General features: G+C 40.3%; 1 protein-coding gene across 1 annotated transcript in view; it reads left to right on the top strand.

The window, feature by feature from the left end:
• The window catches only part of tenm3 (teneurin transmembrane protein 3), a gene marked incomplete at its 5' end in the record, with an annotated part of 247755 nt that overhangs the window by 72151 nt on the left and 159770 nt on the right, over positions 1-15834 (top strand). The window lies entirely within an intron of this gene.

Genomic DNA, 15834 nt, shown 5'->3' with positions numbered 1-15834 from the left:
AGCCCAGTACATACAGTGAATAAAGAGAATAAGACTGCATGCTTATCGACAAAATGATAATCACGATTACTTTGATCAATTTATAGATCACAATTATTTTTGGATTTTTATCACACTTTCACATTTAAATCAACAGAGTGCTGCAGTGCTTACATTTTTGCTAATGTACAAATCTTTGCATCAGAGTAAGACTAAAGATAAGATTCTTCCTCACCTGAATTCCCTGCATCTTCGTTCCTGCTCTCTGTTGTTACTATTCTACTCTGGACTGCAGCTGCACTATTCAAGAAAGTTGCTGCTGGGTGCGCACGCAGCGGCATGACAGCTCCCCCAAAGTGAGGCAAAACATCTGGATCGACCCCTGGTGGCTGGTTGTTAGTTTAGGAAGCACTTGATTTGATATGCAGCAGAGTTTTCAATGAGCTTAGCACGCATTTTAAATGTCAATACCGCAGTCAATCATGTTCATTTAATTGTGGACAGCCAGAATCATGATCGCAATTAATATTCAATGAACTGCCCAGCCCTACTGAAGACTCTAATTCAGCATTAATGCTTTATAACTATTATGAAAATAGGTTTTTACATGTGATATGTATGACTTTACTGCAACTAGTTACATGCAAGTTTGCATACACATTTATACCATACTGTAGCATTTACATAACACAGTGTTAGTAAAGGTGGGAGATGATACAGAGAAGCTCTCCATTATAAACACCACAGGCTGACTGGCATGTGTCACATGTCATAGTCATTCAGACAGCATGCAGCTCCAATCAGGATAATTATGAGTTAGTGAAACATAGACGATTATTGCAAATGGTGATCCGCATAATACCATCTGTTCTGCACTGCTAAGCACACACACACACACACACACACGGAAGCATGAGTATGTGCTCACGAACACATCCATACAATTAAGCAGCTCTATAGACATGACACACACAAGCACTAAATGTACTGTATATATCATGGATGGACACACACACACACACACACACTGAGTGGTAAGGCAGAGAGAAAAGAAGCTGGTGAATACGTAGTGGTGGACACACATACACAGACATTGAGGGATTAATTCTTCCATTGACAGATGAGGGATAGAGTTCATTACATTTGGTCAGTGAACAGACCGAATTCACACAACAGAAATTGGGAAAAACATTAATCTAGCACACAGTGCTGCATTTAATTCATTTCCTTTCATACCTACTTCCCATTAAGGCTGATACAAATCTGCAGACATAGTATATATCATAAAAAAACATACACAATGAGGAGGTGGTCTGTTTAGAAAATGAAATGATAAAACATAAACATAACAGTGTATTGCAAGAGAACATGTGCTTGAACATTTTGGTGAAAGTTCTGCCACAGGGGAAGTGGTGAAATGGTCCCAGACTGATGACACAAGCATAGCACAGAAAATACAGACATGCTTGTTGCTGTTTGATTACTTTTAATCTTGGTTTCAAAGTGTTGAATGTACAAACATTTATTTCTGCATAAACTATTTTGTTTGTTAGTATATACTGATGTTGACTGCACTTCTTGGCAGTTAATATACAAGAAACTGATCTACTGATTTGCAGTATAGGTTGCAAATGGATGTTGGGAGTTATTGCTAGAGTCATCGCACTACCTGTTTTTTTATTATTTAGTGCTCCATTGTATGTTACATTACAAAGCAATGGTCACCTCATTCAAAAACTGAGCATTTTTAATCTCCATGTTGGCATTTAAAGCCCCTCTGTGTACAACTTTAAAGCTGATCCCAACTGGGTTACATAAAGACTGCATCAATTTTACACACATTTCATTTGTATAAAAGAAATTGAAAGATGCAATTGTTGTACATATAGGGACATTTATTTTTTCTTGTGTTATTTTGAAATATTGACTATGTGGAAATACTGCGTGTTCTCTAAGCCCATGTGCATAGCTGTGGTGAGATGGTACTGAGCTAAAAGGACAACTCAAACAGAGGCATACAGGATGGCCCTTGTTGTTGTCCACGTCATATGAATGAGTCACTCGCTTTCCTCCCTCAGATCCATGGACAGTGAGCAGGTGTCTCTCTCAAACAGAGGGAATCCTCTACACTTTACTGCAGCGCACAGGCTGTCTCAGCTCTAATGGCTCCAATACATTTACTGCATACGGTTTACTCCTTTGTCAATATTGTTCCAGGGCTGTGTTAATAGTGCCATCTGCATACACTTTACACTGTAGCTTTCTGTGTTCCACTCCCACTAGCACTGGTAACACAGGAGAGGTAGACTAGGACCAGAGGGGAGTTTCTGTAAGGTCAGCACATGACACACACACACACACACACACACACACACACACACAGATACAGGGAGAGACTTAGCTTGGAGGTCACTATCAGCCTTAAGGCAAAAGCAGAGCAGTCACTCAAGCCTCTAAGAGTGTATTCTTGTGCAAGTGTGACCTGGTTTGTCAATGTGTCAGTGTTTTCAGCCGACTCTATTGTGTGTCAGGACTGCTCCTTTCCATGCACTAAAGCATGGCTGACTGCTCAGAAATCGTCCTCTCTGTTGCCTCGGGCCCGTAAGCTGCTCACTCGGTACATGTTAATGGGTGCACGCTTGATCTATTGTGTTGAGAAGATGAGAATTTTACGGACAAAAGTAGAGGTTGAGATGTGCACATATGCACAGACACAAAGATGTTTCCGATTTGGCATTAAAGAACTTATTTATATTTAATTATTTCTGGTCATTTAGAAAATTCTAAATGTTATCCTTTGTTGTTGTCATCTATAGTGGATATTTGCATACATTAGGAAATAAATGATTGTATTTTTATTGAAATACTGGCTTTGATTGAAATAAAACCTGGCAGAAGTAGTTTTATTAATGTTTTATAAGTTGTAACAGCTGAGGTTAACTTTCTCTTTCTTTTCACTTTCTTTCAATGCAGGTTTGTTGTTCACGATGAAGCATTATCAGGAAAAAAAGAGTGTGCACGAGAGAGTTTAACCACAGTGTAGAACTAGTTTGCACATGTGCAGTTCTGATTGGGCCGGATCGGATAGCGATTCGCAGGTGTTGTTGTTCCTGTGTTGCGTAAATAAGTTAATAAATGATATGATAATGTTATACTTGTGTTAGAACTAATGTTAGACTTACAGTGTAATAATCATAGTGTGTAATAAAGTTGTACTGCTGCTGTTCCTTTTCAATATCAATGCAGAGTGTCAGTGAACAGATATAAAGCAGTAGTGTGCTCACGTGAAAGGAGCAGGTTAGAAGCATTTAACGGTGAAAGTCATGGCGAGCAGAGGAACTTCAGAAGCTCCCGGCGTCATTTAAGTCGCAAGTTTGGGAGCATTTTGTCTTCCCTCTAACTTATGAAATGAACTTATAAATGACGGATGAGGACAAAACCGTTACGGTCTGTAGCCGTTGTTTAAAGAGAAAGACATACGACAACGGCAAAACATCGGACATGTCCACATATGAAATTCCACCATCCCATCTGTCAGCGACGTTGGACACTCCATTGTGGAAAACAAAGGATTTGAAAATCTGGTTAAAATGCTTGAGCCACGCTACGAAATCAGCTCACGCACCCACTTCAGTATGAAGCTTGTTCCAGGCCTCTATGAAAAGGAAAAGACTGTAATCGCTTTCACCACGGCGGAGTGGAGATTCATAGTCCGGTACTGCAAGACACGACCCCTCTGAGAGTCACACAGACAAACACCTGGGGCTGACAGAAGCAGCAGAGTGGACGCTAGACAGGCCCAATAGTAATATCCCAGTCACAACAGAAAGGTCGACCCTCTCCCCAGGCAATGTAGATATTCTCATCTTTTTGAAAATAATGTCACAGTAATGGTAAACATTATTGTGTATTTGAATGACATAACCTGACAGGAAGTAAACATAGACCCAAGTTGTTCCGTTCAGTGTAAACAGTGGAAGCTAGCTCACTGGCTGTTTCTTTCTTTCAATATTGATCAAAGGACGAGGGTACCAACATACCTCATGTTGCACTTAAACTTAACAGAATTGAATATTCTTGAATGTTTTATTTGTATTAATTTATTTCATTTTGTTTCAAATTGGAAATCGTCAATATTTTTGTTTTTATGTAAGACTATAGCCCAAAGTTCTTTTCTTTAAGTGTTCTTGAAGTTCTTTAATTAATAAATGGAAAGCAAAGTTATATTTGTCTCCTCCCCTTTTCTTTGTTGATCCGAAAAATGATCCGAACATGATCAAGAACCGTGAACCGAACCGTGAGGTTTGTGATCCGTTGCACCCCTAGACACGTGTTCTCACTGATACCAGATCAAGCATTTCAGAGTATCACAGGCATGTGTGACTCTGGTACTGGTATCAGAAGAACTCTATTTTCTGTAAGCTCTTTCTTACAAATGTATGAAGTAGTGCTTATAGTCAGAAGCAATCGAAAAGGAATCAACAAATTGTCCAGTTCACTTAACTAACATTTGTTATATAAATATGTTCAGAACTCTACTACTGCCTTAGCATGTTTCCCAGTGTAAATGTGTGATTGGTACTAAAAAAATCTATATCAAGAATAGCCTGTAATAAAATATTGCATATAATGAAATTAAAGAAGATGAGGATACACTTGAGATCAGAGGCTTTAAAGCAGTGTAACAACAAGAGATATCACGGCAAACCAACTGACCCTCAAACCCATTTTAAGCACCTTATTGCATCAGGGCAATAAAAGGTCCAAAATGTACACATGGGATGTGTACAGGTTTGATTTATGTCAAAGAAGAAAACATGAAACTTATGCTCATCTGGGCTTTGAGGGGTTCCTGTGGTGCAGAAGAAGTCAAAATTCCCCAACACCACTGGGACTTGGATTCAAACCTGGTTGTGGTGCTTCTGGCTCAGTCGGACACTCAGATTAGTTTGCAGCCAAGGGGATTCATGGCTTGAAAGCCAACTCACTTTTGCATTTTAGGTCTCTAGGCCTTAAAGTAGAGTCAGCTAGTCTGTGAACATGGGGCACGTTTGTGAGTGTTTGATGCTAAAACCCGTTTTTATCGTCTTCATCATGAGTAGTTGAATTATGTGCTGTTGTTGAGCTCCATAGCTGACCTGGAGATAGAGCTGTGAAGCGAGAACGGTCCATCGTATTTTCAATGGAAAATTCCCATTCATTTAAGAATATTCTATTCAACAAGATACCTGGATAAATTAATGATACTGCAGTTTCATTTAAAAAAATGTCTGCTTTTTTTGTTATTTCAGATAGCAAGTAGTACCGATAAATGTAAAATGTCCTAAACTCCTGAATGTATTCCCAGGTTTCTACAAAGTGTAAACATCGGCTTCCTTTGATTCTTTGATTGGATATTTCTGACCAAAATGCCACCTGGGATCACCATGCAGAAAATGAACAGGGCATTCACTTTTTGTTCCCTGGAAGCCCAAAGTCATTGCTCCTATGTAGGATGTCATGATCCCAGAAATATAGAAGTCATTATCTGTGAAATTGCAAGATTCTTGATTCCCAATTTGATATCATGCTAAAAAACTAAAACAAACACATCATGATAACGTTATACTGTAGAGCTTGAATGCATCATAATGTGACTCGACAAAACCTCCGTTAACTGTTTTCTCTCAAGGAGGTCTGTGCTGCCCACCAGCTGCTAACAGCTAACCTTAGCTAGCTCTCCTACCAATTTGAACACAGATGTGTTGTTCACAATTTAGCATTATCAGGGAAAAATAGGGTGCGTCCCCTGGACAAGTCGCTAGTGAGTGTACTGTGTCCTTTGGGATTTAAGATGCCGTTAGTCTCAAGCTGTGACGATACCTGTTCAATTCAGTTCAATTTATTTTGTACAGCCCAAAATCACAAATTGGCCTCAGAGGGCTTTACAATCTGTACACATGTGACATCCTCAGTCCCAGGACCCTCACATCAGAACAGGAAGTACTCCCCCCAAAAAACAGAGAGCGCAACAGAGGAGGGATGCCTCTCCAGGGCGTGTTGTACTGTAGAAAAATAAGTACAGTCACGTTTTCACAATTTGGGCATCAGCTTGGTACAAAAGTATCAGTTCTCCTTACTCCTACGTCACAACTTTGTTTGTTGAAAAGAAATTCTAAAATGCTTCAGAGATTTGTTCTTAGAGGACAACTTGACAAAGACAAATAGATGAGCTCGACAATTAGTACACGGGGAGATGCACAACTACCATGTTGATCTCACCATTTTCCACTTCCTGCCTTCGACTTCGAGAGATTAGGAGAGTTGGTCGGCTGGCTGCTTTGCTCTCTCGGAGGAGGCAGACAGTGTGGCTGTTGAAAGAGAGGGTAATGTATTGCTCTCTCTTGTGGTGTCCCCTATGGATCGGTCGAATTTATACCACACACAAACACACGCACGTACAAATCATTCCATTCATTAAGGACGCATTAGCAGAAAAAAGCTGATGTCAGGGGACAGGGCACACCTTGTGTGTGTGCATGTTTACGTGTTCATCAGGGCATGTGTGTGTGTGTGTGTGTGTGTGTGTGTGTGGGGTTGATTATACACCTGAGTATGTCATGGAAACATTGTGGTTACTCTATTTTTTCTTTTTTTTCACACCAGCAATGTAACACCTGTTAGTCAAAACACTCCAACATGGATTAGCTTGGATCTGGCAGCTTGGTTGCCAGATCCTATTAATCACAGGTTTTGCGTAGTCTTCCTGGGCCTGCACCTCTCTGACAGGATTTGTTACCATCAACGCTTGCCCCCATTGGTCAGCGTTAAACCAATCACAGCAGCGCGGAAATCAAAAAACACTTCAAATCAAATCAGTGCTGACAATAAAAGGAACAGTTGTTGAGTTCATGTGGTGGAAATTTGTCTTTTGTTCTTTCACAATCTGCTTCTCCTCTACACTCGCGTACATGTCAGGATTGTATTGCTGAGGGAGTGCGGCTAGATGGTTTCAGCATGTGTCTCTCTGTCATCATGGTTGTTACTGTAACTGCACCCAGGGGACATAGTGGCTTAACACTGGCTTATAGTCCACTAGAACAAAAGGCCAACATGATCTCACAGACTCATAAAAGAGAAAGACAGAGATAATGAAGGACGGAGAGTGCAGAGTACTCTAGCCACTTAAGTTTGACTTTCTTGTTCTTTTGCTTTCTTTCCCCCTTATCCGTCCGTCTCCAGAAGAAGTGGGGGGACAAGAAACAAAGAAGATTTTTTACTGACATTTTCTTTTCCTCCTCACTGAACCAAAATGATAGCCGGTATTGTGTATGTGTGTGTGTGTGTGTGTGTAGGCATGGTGTATACAGTTAACTACCATTGTCCGGCCTCAGTTGGAATTGTGTCAGTGTATGTCTGTGAGTGTGTATTGTACAGCGGGAGAAGGAGGAGGGAGCAGGAGCATCTAGCCCTCATTTAATTAGCATGTGTGTGATGGCCTGGCTTGACACCTTGTTTATGGACTGCCACATGCGCACACACACACACACACACATATTCACTTGGACGCTGCCTATTTAGCAGGATGATGACCATTAACTCCATACACACAAACACATCCTCCCAGTCCTAAATGATGTAGGTTAACATGACAGAGTTGGTCTCTCCCTCACAAGCTCATGTTAAACTTCATTACCCTGTGTCGACTGCGTGTTTTGTGTTCATGTTTTTAGTAGCATTTGGAGATTACTGAAGAGAGTCTGACTTCACTTTTCACATCACAAGAGGTCCTGCATGCACCAAGCACCCACAAATAGGTTCTTCTATATATAACCATAATGACTCAGAGAAGCCTCTGATTTTGTAAAGTAGCCACAGGCCACATTTACTATGTGAAACTACTGCAGCCTTCAGATCAGCCTAAATCACACAGTGATTGAGGCACTGCAGACTCAAACAGCAAATATTCTCTGTTATACTCTATTTGTATCTAACTTATGGTGAGCTTTTTTATCAGAAATAGCCAATCAATTACTGCTACTGGTGGAGTCCTCTCCTGCACAGTATTATGTTCTCACGCAGGAAACAACACATGAATGTACTGGATGTGATGTGGAAGACAATGGTTGATTGTTTTACTGTGCGGACTGTCTTCTTTAGTCTTCTTTAATAAAGCAAAATGACTGATAGTTTTACTTTTCCATGAGCAGATACACCCGTGGCAGAATAGCTGCTCATGCAATGTTAACTGATGAGGGTGATTCACAATATAACCGTGGAGGCCTGATACAGATTGGTAGGGAGTGTGTCCATGTTTAGCCGTTCATGTATTGCTAACGTTGACAAAGTATAAAAATATACCCTAGATCAGCCTCACGCCAATTTGTAATCCTATTTGTACGTTTATCTTCTGCCTAAACACGGATATGTGGAAATGTTCATTTTCACCAAATCATAATTTATAATTTTTTTTTTAAATTAGCTGAGCTTCTCCACAATCTCTCCACCAGCCCGTGCTGCAGAAAAGAACTCCAGGGGGTACGTCTGTTTCTCTATCGCAGTGATTGATTTCTGCTCGGGAATCATTGTGCATTACAATAACGTGTTTCACAATGGTCCACGCCTGTTTCACAAGAACCATTTCTGGTTAATGTGAATACAAGGAGTCAGAGAAAATTGCTCCAATCAGACATATGGCTCATTACACTAGATATGTACTGTAGGCACAATATGCAACAGAAGGCATTGAGTATGTAAACATAAGCAAACTGTTTGTGACAAGCATTACATCTGGAGATATTCTGTTTTCTGATTGCAGCCTCTTAGACATAATCTCCGCTCCACTCCCTATGATCACAACAACAGAAATGTTATTTTCTTCTTCTCCTCTGTGTTGGGAAGTGACATTAACAAACAGCTAACTTCTGGGTGGCCACTTAACTTATTAGTACCCTGTCTGTGTGTTTGTGTATTCTCAATCCCAACTATTCAAATACCATTGCTTGGTCAGTGGCCCTACGCATCATACTGTCATGCTCTAGGTAACCGTGTCAGGGACAGCGTGCCTCACAGCGCTTGTTACATGCAAAGAAACTTTAGTTGGACTTAGTGAAACCATGTGTGTCTCATAGAGCCGTTACAGGGTGTGTCGGTATCAGACACCAAGAGTTGGCGACTTGGGAGTGAGAAAGTGTTGATATATTCACATGTGTCTATGTGACCGACATTTAGGTGCAAGTAAGAAAAACTACCACCTTTTGAAGAACCAAAAAATGCCTTTGAATTCAATTAGTCATTTATACAAATAACTAAATGAAATGCTAAGGAACCAACAACCAATCTAAAACAAAAGGAAACCAGTTATGTCAGTGTACTTCATTAAACTAACAGTGGTTGGTTACATTTTCAATCCAACGTTTCATATTTAGATGTTGTAAGTGCCAAGTTGTTCAACATCAGTCACTTATTTAAAAGCTGTGATTGATTTGACACTCAAGTGTTATGAATCACAAATGAATGAGTGTCTGTAACAAGAAATGCTGTCGTAGTGGTCTCAATGTCAGCCAATGACCAAAGGTCCAAGAGGTTTGCAATACAACCATGTTACATTATTTGACTGAGTTTATTGCAATCTGTGTTTGATTTTCTGTTGATTTATTGTTATTGTCACCTTTATTTGCTTGTAGTTTGATCAAAGTTTCATAATTTGTGTCACTACCTCCACTAAAAGTTGGTGTAACGGGGGAAGAGTCTGTAATGAGTTGGTTTTCACAAATCTCTTTCGCTCCAATAATATCTAAAAAGTGAGTTGTGAGGATTTTTGTCACTGCTGTTGATCATTATTACTTAATCAGTCCTCTACAGATGCTGTTTTGCTCCAGAGCTGGACAACGCTAAATGTGTGTACTGTCTGTATTCGTGTTTGTAGTATATTGCATCCTAACTTTTAATTACTTCTTCTTCTACTTCTTTGTGTCCCTAATTTGTCCAGGGAACGTTTAAAAAAACATTACTGTCACTGTAGCTTTAACTTTGGGAGAATTTGCATTAAAATGTAAATGTCGCTGTTATTGACTCATCCAGGGAAACTTTACAAAGCAAAGTAGAGCACACCTACTGTGCTGCACAGCTGGGGGTGACCGGTGTGGACGAGAGTTCACAGAAGAACAGCAGGACGAATAAAAAGTAGAGAAGAAGACCAGAGAGAGAGAGGCCAAGAACACAGTGAGAGAGTACAGAGGGAGCTACCTCAGGACAGCAGGCTGATATCAGTGTGTGTGTGTGTGTGTGTGTGTGCCAAAACCAAGCCAAGCAGGGATGAAGAATGAGGAGAGCAGTGAAGGAGCCAGGTGTTCAAAACATACAGATACACAAACTGTCTGTCTCTACAGAACAGCTGGGTGAGATCTAAGGTTCGACTCGTTTTGCGTGACAAGGCGACCGGGTTAAAAAGCTCTGCAGAGTTTTCCATTCAGATGACGTGAACCAGCTATTGCTAAAGTACACAGGGGGCCTCTTTCTATCAAACAAATCTCCACAGCACTTTCTTCAAAAACAACAGAGACTGAATGTTTGCAAGACTATAAGACTTTAAATCCACAGAAGCAAGCATTTGACAAGATAATAAGATAATTACAAAATAAACAAGCCACACAAGGGAAAATTCCCAATTAGTAATAAGTCATGCAACAGAATGTGCCGGTTTGTTTGTTTTTTCTCCATGGTTTGAGAAAAGATGGACTCATTTTGGCTTTGCTGTTTCCAACTGTTCTTCAGTCCAGGCTGCAGCTTTGAGTCTGTTCTTGTCGACATCATTCATGATGATAAAAATAAACAAGGGCTTTCAGTGTTACCTCCAGAAATGAACCCCTTTATGGAGAAATAGATTGCTACCAAAGTTCTTTCAGCGTAGTAACTTCAGCTTATGGTTGGAGAAAGGCATCAGTCACCTTAGATTTGTTTGTTTGTTGTTTAAAGTAAACTGTAGCAAAATCTCAGTCACCTGTCAGAATGGTTGCTTGGGAGATCTTTTTGTCTCGGCCACCCCTTCATCTCTCCTTCTAGCCCATCATTTCGTGCTCTGCTCCACCTTCTCTTCTGCATCCTCCCACCCTCAGGCATAATCTGAAGTCGAGTAGAGAGAGGGATGCGTTGGGTTGGGTTGGGTAAGGGGAGCATACAGAGCATAGTGCAATGCTGCATGCAGCAAATTCCTATGATAAAACATTGGACTGTATATCGCAGGTTTATTGAAAGACTTACCAAGTTCATTACCAAAGGATTCATTTCTAATAATGTATTACTCATATTATTTTGTGACTCTTAAAATACATTCCAGTGTTTTGCTGCCTTTCATTATAAACTAAAAATGTATCATAATTGAATTAATGTTTGCTGATTGTAAACCGAGCAGATCAGGAGCAACAAAGCCTCCTAAACATTTCATTCCAGTCTCGATGGCTTCGGTTCAGACACCAGAACACGTCCAAACCTCTGAAGCGCCATGTTGTTCTGACGATTATTCCCTCATGATGTGAATGCAGCATTACCTCGTTCCCTCAGGCTCTGTGGGGAGATCCAGGAGGCACCTAGCCAGTTGACAGACTGAGTATTTCATTGCAAAGATATTTTTACTCCATTGATCAGAGCCATGAAAGAATATTGTCTCAATCCAGAACAACAAGCTCCCGGACAATCATAGCCAGTTTAACACCGTGTCCCCATGGAGCAGACTGGACAGCTGCATCACAACATCTGTCTGTGACCCATTTACTACAACACACACAACTACACACAGAAGTCCATGAGTTAGAGTTAAAGGAGGTACGGTCTTTCTATAGGCCTTAAAGAAATATTTCAGTCTCTCTCTCTCTCCCTCTGTAATCCCAGTAACAAGGTGTTCTACCAGGGCGTCTTTGATATGGAGATTGACAGAGATCGAGAGAGCAGGAAAGAAACAGAGAATGTCAACCCAGAGATTATTTCCAAACTCCACAACAATGCAGGTGGGTTTTTCTCTGGCCTCTCATGAAGCTGTAGCTCAGTGAGCATGTGCTTCGACTGGACAGTTGTGATCTGACATAGCCGCCGTACTACACGCAAGGAACTTTCATTCCTTGTTGTACAGTTTGTTTTCCGAGTAGTAGATTTTGTTTGTATTTTTGTGTCTGCGATGCATGTTGTCGAAACTGTTTCAATACACCCAAGCTGGCGAGATTGATTCCCATTGCGGTCCTGTATCCGCGATAGGAGCAATCCCCACCTCACAGGTGGCTTAGAGTAGTAAACGACTCTGTTCTCCTGTTTCTGTGGCCATTAAAACAAGCTTTTCACATGTTTCTCCTGAATTGCTTCTCTGAAACTCAGCATTTGGTGCTGGCCTGAAACTCCAGGTCCCATTCTCTATGCATAGCAGCCTGTCTGTCCCAGCTTTTGAGGCTATATGTGTGAATATTGTAGATATTTTAGTTCACGTCTTTATTGTTTGTATGGATATGGTGTGTTGGTAATTGCTGTTTAATTTGGCAACAGAAAATGACCATTCCTATCACATGTATTGTAGACATGGATAACATACATTAATATGTCAAAGTCTCAGGTTGGACTTCAGTGGCTGTCACAGTGCTCATACACATCACACCCGACCTGCTGCTTTTGAGTGAAATGCCTGAAAGCTTCACAAGGCAGTTTGGAAATTTGGCCGCTCCAAACCGCAGTTCCCATGAGTGATTCATTTGTGTGTAATGCAGCCATGTTGCCATGTGAATTGTTTTTGTTTCAAAGGAATCATCGTCTCTGATTTCACCATTATTCTTACTTTTTTTTGTTTAGCCATCTTCATTTTCCCGTACTCTTTAAAGCTGGTTCTTTTCCTCCTGTTTTTCTTGTATTTTATATATTCATCGGCTAGCCAATGGGAGAGGGAGATGACACAAAAGTCCCCTGCGCTGGAAATAAATCAGGGACATTGTAGTTCATGATCAGCGTCTTAAAGGTACCCTGGAGTTTATGTCTGCTAATAGCGCTGTGGAGCAATGCTTTACGTGTGGCTCCCCGTTTTCTTTGTCCTCGTGCACACGTACGTATGCAAAGGCATGTGCATGTAGGACATTCCAATGTCAATGGTTTCTATATCTACTATTGGGCTGATCTACAGGTGCTCATAATACACCAACTAAAGCAGGGAAGAAGACTGCTAGCAAATAAAACATGGAGATAAACAATGCAGGTTTCAAACTTTCCAGAAAATTGTTTTTGCAAATGTTTTCATGGGGGAAAAGACGCTTCCATTTCTCTCAGTCTACCGCTCCTCCTACCATGTTGTTCTGCATAGATGGTTTCTTATACACTCTGATCCTGTTGTGTGTATTGTGTGTGTTTGTAGTTATGCATCCCTGTGCATGTATATGTGCACCATTGATATGGTGTTTGTATGCCTGTGTGTGTTCTTCAGGCAGTGTTGGCTGATTTGAACCACTGAGAGTAGACTAGCCTTGGATCTGAATCCAAGCCCTTTGGCACAACAAACACCACCAGTCTCTGTAGGAACCAAGCAAATGATGGTTTTATTAACCGCTCTCTGACACATACACACACACACACACACACACACACACACACACACACACACACACACACACACACACACAGGCAGACATACACACTGCAGTAATCGTTTGATGTGCTGTATGATTATGTGAAAACTAAGATCCCATTTTCTCTTTTCTTGGCGCTAGTAGAGACCTTGAAAGACTAAATATCTAGCTCCACAGTGTGGGAACCCCTGTCTGGCAGAAGCCTTTAGATTTGTTTTGACCACAGCAGATACTAATCCATTTACTCTAAGGCAAAGAAGCACTTAACTGTAATCTGCTTTTATTTTCAATGATGAGATTGTTAACAATTTCCTGTTAATAGGATATATAAGAAATACGCTATGTACCAATCATTTTGGAAACCCGTTAATGGCATACATATATTACAGCCAATGTTCCATTAAAGATACGGTTTGCAAATATTGAGGAGCAGGCAGATGAAAGCATTGTACTGTCTGATGCACTAAGAACAATAAGAGCACACTCAGTCTGTCAGTCCTGTCTCAGTGAGCTCAAACCCATCAGTCAGTTAAGGGTGGAAGAAAAAGGGCCTCCAGTCATGACACAGATGTGTTTATTTATGAAAACATAAGTCTGTTAATATTAATGTTAATATTTAATGTATTTTTGTTTCATTATTGTCAACATTCCCACATGTGGACCAGACCAACAATGAGCATATTCACTAACTAAGTATTGTGTGTGTATCAAAGCCTCATATATCTGCTTCATCTGCAACACCCCAATGAACCCAATGAATGGGTGAGCCTGAGCACACACTCACTTACTTTGACTCAATCCCACACACACCATCCTGCTGCCCCAAACACTCACAAGAGCCCTACAAACGCACTCTTTCCTCCTGATTGGGCAACACTACAGAGCTTTGCTGCATTAAAACTATCAAAACTATATACTGTACTTTATTTGTGACCTGAAGATGATTTTCTTCAGCAGGAAACAATGTGCGTAGGGCTAAAAGTGTTCATTGTTGGATGAGAAAGATATATTTCTTCATACTTTTCTTTCATGATTTTAAACATCTAATAGTTTGGGGTTGCAAATGGTGATTTTCTTGTACAGAAGCTGCTGCTTATTAAAATACTGCATGAGTAAAGTATTACAAATTTCAAATATTTACTTGAAATGAGTTGGGTAACATAATGCACTATTCATTGTTTGCTTGAGGAATTAATTAAAAGCGTTTTTTTAAGGCATTATAAACTGTATTTTGGTAATGTTAATAACCATAAAATAAATGCAGGTGCACTTGTTTGGAAACTGATTAACATGTCTCAGAAGGATCAATTGAAAGGGAGGGCTTGCCATAGACAACAGTGCAGTGCCGATCATTTCTGTTGTTTAATATTGCCCACATGTAGTGTAGCAGTAATCCTGTGTTGTTCCTGTTTCTTGTTTTTCATAAACAACATCACTCTAGGGGAGATAGTGGGGGTTATGTATTTAATAGAAAATGCCACATCCATGTGATTTTCTATCTTCGTGAAAGACGAAGAAGAAAAGGCATTCTAGTAAATAATTAAACGGAGACTCGTGTCGTGTTATTTGGGATGTATATGTCGCTGTATGCCTGAAACTGCCAAACACCAAGTGAATGTCAGGATGGGATACACAGTACAGTAGATAGCTGGAAGGGACAAGAGTGACTGTGTGTGTGAAATTGCTTCAGTGTGTGGACTTCTCAACTCATGCGTAAGCAATAGATGTAGAGTGTGTGATGTCCTACTCATTGTGTTACTCCGTTAAAGAAAATAGTACAACTGATTTATTTTAGTTTTTTAACAAGTGTCAGTATAGGTCATCAGTGCAAGCAGCTTATTACGACCTATATCTATGTTTATTGTTAGGCGGCAATCTCTATTGGCCGTAGAAATTGTGACTGAAGCAAAGTAGGAAGCAAGGTGAGGTAATATAAAGAGTCACAAAGTCTTGTGGGGGTTAGGGTGGATGCATGCGTCAAATATACACAGGACTTTCACCCAGGAGACTGCTGTTTGTGTCCCGTGTGAAACCAAAAGTCAAAACGACTTTAAGTTAATTACTGTTAGCGTGTAACTATCTTAGTATGTAACCAAATCATGTACGTGATCTTTTCCTAAACCTATCCAAGTAATTTCATTTCACAACGTTAAATAGTGCGGTCATATATGTGGTTTTAGGAGTCATTGGGAAACAAGCTATTCTGTCGTGTAAGTATGAGGATGTTTCCATGTTAGAGAAAAAGGAGCAGAGCTGTGTTGCATTCCAAACAAGATTGCAA

Source organism: Pholis gunnellus (genome assembly GCF_910591455.1).
Source record: "Pholis gunnellus genome assembly, chromosome: 5".
NCBI classification, from domain to species: Eukaryota; Metazoa; Chordata; class Actinopteri; order Perciformes; family Pholidae; genus Pholis; species Pholis gunnellus.
Note: the sequence above shows the minus strand (reverse complement) of the source record. Positions and strands in the feature narration are given on the sequence as shown.